General features: G+C 38.2%; 1 pseudogene; it reads left to right on the top strand.

The window, feature by feature from the left end:
• The first annotated feature begins 2,547 nt into the window (after positions 1 to 2,547).
• LOC118613467 lies at positions 2,548 to 2,663 on the top strand (annotated as a pseudogene).
• Positions 2,664 to 6,005: the final 3,342 nt, after the last annotated feature.

The raw sequence follows: 6,005 nt of genomic DNA, 5'->3' as shown, positions 1-6,005 counted from the left end.
ACCCCTTATATGTGTGTGTACGTACACATACGTATATGTCTATCTACTTATATCTACAGATAAATATATGTGTAATATACAAATACCTCCCAGTGGTTCTTTTCTCTGAGGAAACTCTGGGGTCGAGGGAGAGATGGGAATCAAGAATAATTTCTAGGCTTCAGATGGGGAACTGGATGGATGGTGATGTTATTTACAGAAATAGGACCGCCGGGCAAAGAGCAGTTTTGGGGTGCAGATGAAAAATTCCGTTTTGTACATCCTCAGTTTGCGGTACCTGCAAGACGTTCAGTTCAACAGGTAATCGAAGCAGGTGGGTCCTAGCTGGAGACTCACACGGCATTGCAAACCCAGTTGCAATAACCAAATTTAACAATAAAAAGAACCCAACCAAAACCTCTTTAAAAAACTTTAAGAATTCTATACAATAAAAATCTTAAGCATTCATTTTTCTTTTTACTTAACTCTACAGTGATCATTTAAAAATGTCGAATAATTGGGAAGCTAATTTAGCATTTTAGATCACAATAATAGCACTTAGTTTGCTAGTTGCTGATTGATAACCCAACTTTCTAATAATTTTAATAACTAACTAGAACATACAAATTTTATTAAGCTTACAAAAATTATATCAACTTGTATATTTAAGATACTATCCTCCTCTCTACTTCCAATCAGATCTTTGATATTCTAATCACATTTCTCTTCCCACTTCCCTGGATTAAAAGAACACAACAATCTACTTTTACGAATTTCTTCTAATGTTCCCTCCCAAAGAGAGAAGCTCACGATAATAAAAAATGGAGTAAGAAGAGCATAGTGTCTTGATGTCGTTTACTCCCACTAGCCTATTTTTATCATGTGAGCCTGATGCCATATCTTGAAAAAATGGTCGTTCCATGAATTATTTTAGATTTCAGGTCTTTGGATTATAGCGCTCCTTTTTCAAATGACAGCGACAGCCTAGCAACCTGTCCAAATTATCGCATCTTTCAAAATGTGCTTGTTATTCTAAGGGAATGATATACACTTGGAGAACCTGTCGTTATAAAATTACTCTTGAGATTTTCTTTACTGACCCAAATAAAGAGTCGCATGGGCGGCATTCTCACAGGCCCATTTTCAATACCAGGATTCCAATACGAAAAGAACCAGCCCCAGAACTCTTGAATAAATTCAAGGAATTCTATACAATGAAAATCTTAAGCTTTCATTTTTTTCCTCTAACCTTTTATATGATGAAACTATTACATGGTCTCGATATCCTTCATAATAGATATGTAGTTCAGGCGCATTGCTCTGCATGAGGTGGGTCAGTACTCAGTTCTCACATTTTCCAAGAAGGAAGAAATACCCAGAAGTCAGCTGAAATGTGGTAACATAGTAAGCAGATGTGTCAAAAATTGAAACTTACAACTTTTAATTCTCAATATCCAGAGTATTCAAGCCACAGTCCTAGGAATTTCTCTTTCTCAGTAATGAATGTCAACTATATTATTATGTATCTGACTTGCGAAATTCCATCTGCTATAGAATTCCATTTACCATTTTAACTGGAAAATTGGAAAATACAATCTAGGAGAACACGAATATTAAAACTGTAGATAATCTTTTTATGAACTGAAAACGGGTAAACCAACAGGGCAGGTAACACAATTCTGTTACTTAATGACAACCCTCAGCTGTTTGAAATAGCCATCTTAATAATCAATATCATGTTGAGACTTTCACCTAGCATTTATTTTAAGGGATGTCTTGTTTTGAACAATCATTTTAAATCCTAGTAAACTGAAGAATTAATTAGCAAGCACGGAGGCTCAGCAAACTAATGCTTTAGTCTGTCCAGCCATCTGCTCAGGGGCCCCTTCTCGAATCTTGGCTCTACGGAAGATGGGGGAGCACAGCACTTCCTGTGCCTGTGCTGGTAGACAAGTCGTTCCTCGGTATTTAACCACCATCTTCCAAATACTCATGAAAAAATGGAATCTCAGGAGTAAGCCATGAAAGCTCTGCCCCCTTTGCACTTACAGTCAGAACCATGGTAAGTGCAAGCTTTCTTTAAGGACAGGGGTTTCGTGAAAAAAATGACTTATCTACCCAAGCAAGTGTCCTTTTCAAAATAGGTACCTCGGGAGGGTCTTAATCCAATCATAAGTCTCCTCATCGTTTTTTAAAATTTCATTTTTGGAATTTTGTTTTGCATATTCATTGTCAAACAGTGAGAAAGAATCCTAATCTATTTAATATGATTAGCTATTTCATTTAAAAGTATTATATAGTTATCAACTAATGACATAAATTTTATTTAAAGTTTGTAAAGTGACTCAGGGGATAATTCAAAAATGGAGTTAAAAGAAAGAAAGAAAGAAAGAAAGAAAGAAAGAAAGAAAGAAAGAAGGAAGGAAGGAAAGAAGGAAGGAAGGAAGGAAGGAAGGAAGGAAGGAAGGAAGGAAGCAAAAGGACGTGATTCCATAGTGTAGCGGTTGACACGTCCGCGTTACACACAGAAGGTCTTGGGTTCACACACCAGTAGAGCCATGATCTATGGTCTATGGCCATACCACCCTGAATAAGCCTGATGCCTGATCTTGGAAGCTAAGCAGGATTGGGCCTGGTTTGTACTTGGATGGGAGACCACTTAGGAAGACCAGGTGCTGTAGGTGTAAAAACAAATAAAAAATAAGGGATTGTAAACTGACAAGGTCCCTTGCAATCTGCGAGATCGACCAAGGGTTGCCTCGCATAAATAATAATAAATAATTTAAAAAAGAAACCATGTTGAGTAAAAGGAGGCATGATTTGAATAACCATAAAGGACTGACAGACTTACTTACAAAAAAGCCTCATGTCCTTAAATAAACCCAATATATTTACCAACTGAAGTGTAAACCTGTGGCCGTGTCTGCTCAGCACCTCTTCTTCTTTCTTTCGATGACGCTACACCGATCTCCTTTGGGAATGAGCCCCTCACCCATGTCAGTCCATTTGGTCCCTGAGGGAAGTGGGCTACTTAACCAGGCCAATCAGGTGCGCCCCATTGCTGTGGCCACTGTGACTGGTTCAGGGTCGGACCCCAGACCCAAGCCTGAGATTCAATTCCAGGACTTTGGCTGAAACTATTAGGAGAGAGAAACTTGCCCCCTTCTTGGGTTACCAAGTTAAAAATATGAATTTGTAACTTCTAGGAACCATCAGATGCGAAGACCTTCCTCTGAGGATGAAGCTACAGCTGAAAGACGGAGAAAGGAAATCCTGACATCATTTGAGTCGCTAGATCCAGCTCCACCTGAAGCCAGACCCCCTGAGGTTTTCAGCTACATGAACCAATAAATGCATTTTTTAAAAAATTATGCCCACTTATGTGTGTTTCCTTATACAACGGGTTCAGTGAAAAGAAAAAAAGGGAAATGTTACAGCTTATACATATACAAATATATAATGTGGCTTATGCTGTGCCCACTTATCTTACCATTAAGTTTAGTTTGACATCTCTAATCATGTATATTTCATTTTTCAATTTCATAGCTACACGACGTGTTTTTAATTTCTAGCCTCTTTCACGGTGGTAGGGGTGGGAAGGAAAAGGTGGTTAAACCTTAGGACTATTTTCATCAGTGACTCTTCAAGTTTGAGATATAATCATTTTGAATCAGCATGTTCAAAGTCAGCAATATTACTTTAATCGGCTAAGAGAATTTACCCAGAAATCACCCCTGACGTGTTTCACCTGCCCTACATGCTGCAGCCTTCCCTTTGCTGATCAGGTTCGCGGCCATTCAAGTCTCTCCAGCAGGCTATCATTAAAAAACATGCCTGGTCCATCATATCTCAGCACAGTAAACCCATTGCGGGCTGTTTTTCTCTACAAATCTGATCAATACATCTGTTTCCCCAGGGCAGCGAAAGAACAACCACCAAGTCCTGATAAGCCTGCTCTGGCAATGCCCATTTCCTCCAGTGCTATACACGGCCCACACTTACTATTTCGTCCTCTGCTATTAATAAGCCTTCTGGAGGGAACACTAAAAGCTCTAATTCCATCCAGATGCAAGCAGTATGCAACATAGAGCACCTCATCCCCGACGTTCAAGCAGAATTACTAAGAGCACGTCATGACTCACACCTTCCCGAGTTTTCCTCTCTGTCCTGAAACCTGGAAGCAGGGAGTCTGGAGTAGGTTGCCTTCTGGCAATTGACTTTTCAGCTACTGTAACTCATACCGTGGCTGTATAATGTATTTTCTCTCCTTGCAGAGGAGGGCAAGTTAGCATTAAAAAATTAGCCCAGGATTTCAGTTCCACATCCTTTAAGTCCTTCAGAGGAGAATTACAATGCAGCTCACTGCAAATTCAGAGCATCATCAAAAGAAGATTTGCAAATAAGCCCTGTGCTGCAAAGTCCACAATTCCACATGCAGAGTCAAAAAAGCATTATTCCGTCAGGCCCAGTGGAGAGAAATGAGTGCGCATCAAGAAGTCTCTTACATGTTGAACCAAATCCTCAGACACAATGTGATGACGAGCCTACGATTTCCATCTGTTCCCTTTTCGGCATGAAACACAATCTCATAGTCCTTAGTTGCTCAGTGAAACTCACCCTCTGTCATTTCTCTCACGATTCCCTTCTATAGCGATACATCTTCTGGATATTACGTGCCGCTGAGAGGCAATAGCATTGAGAATCTCGAGTAAGTTTTTCAAGAAAAATTTTCTGGACTCTTTGTGATAAAAAGTATAGGAAAAACTATTTCAAACCATTAAAATTTCTTATATGAAGAGCAGCCCTAGACCCCGCCCCACCTACTCCAAGTAAGGCTACATTAAAAAGAAATAGTTGTTTAGAAGAAAAATAAGTATATTGGAAACTACTGTTTCCATTCTGGAATGGAATGGCCTTTTAAACAAGACTTTAGCTGACAGCAGAAGACAGCAACCCTTGGGAAGTTTAGAAAGGGAAGCTTTTTTCTAGAACACCCTTTGCCCTCTTAAGTCTATTTTGGAGGAGAGCAAGTAAGAAATGGGGAAAGGTAAAAGTTTTACCAAAGAGTGGATGTTTATGCAAAATGTTGTTAAGGAAAACGTTGCTTATTCCAAAAGTCGATGCTTCTTGAATTCATTTCAAATAAAGCTCTCTGTTTAAGATCTTTGAAAGTATATTTATACACATCACACTAATAGTTGGTTTGAGTTTTCTTTTGCCATTACATAATTTCTAACTTTGAGGAAAATACTCATATTTATAGATAGTATTCACAAATTATGCAAATTGAAAATGCAATAGGCCTTCCGTTGCAATGTTCACACCGCCACACAGAGTGACTAATTTTTCGAATCAGTAAAGGAAGTTAGAACTATGAGTCAGTGAGTGGATCACCCTAATGAATGAAAATAAAATTTACGCTTCTCCCAGATGGACTGTATTTTATTTTTAAAATATTTATTAAAGCTTATTAGCTTCATGCCTAAATTTTGTTAATAATTTCCCCCCACATGCGTTTCGAATCTTCAGTATGTTATAGTGTTTATACGTGCACAGTCTAATACTGAGTCAGAAAAGGAACGGACCTTGACAGATAATACAGATATACAAATGGTACAGTGAATTCTAATTTGTTCAAAAGTACAGGCAGATCACCACATTGTATTGCCACGCTTGAGAACCATTTCAATATTTAACACAACCTTTAAGGCAGGAAACTAGTTCTGCACTGCTAATCTTAATACCACCTACTGAACTATAAAAAGTGATGAAACCGTTTACACGTCTATTTTTTTTAGACCTTGTCAAATTTTACATGTAATTAGATTTGTGTAGCAGATCTTGTTCTACGTTTAAAAAAACATCTTATTACAGACTGTAGCAAGTGTATGAATATACCTAAGCATTGTTTATTTATTTCTTTGTAAAAATTTTTTTAGGCGAGGCAACCCTCGGTTGACCTTACAGATTGTAAGGACCTTGTCGGCCTATAATCCCTTATTTTTTATTTATTTTTATTTTTTTTA

The sequence above is a fragment of the Rousettus aegyptiacus genome, unplaced genomic scaffold (genome assembly GCF_014176215.1).
Source record: "Rousettus aegyptiacus isolate mRouAeg1 unplaced genomic scaffold, mRouAeg1.p scaffold_m13_p_18, whole genome shotgun sequence".
Lineage (NCBI taxonomy): Eukaryota > Metazoa > Chordata > Mammalia > Chiroptera > Pteropodidae > Rousettus > Rousettus aegyptiacus.
Note: the sequence above shows the minus strand (reverse complement) of the source record. Positions and strands in the feature narration are given on the sequence as shown.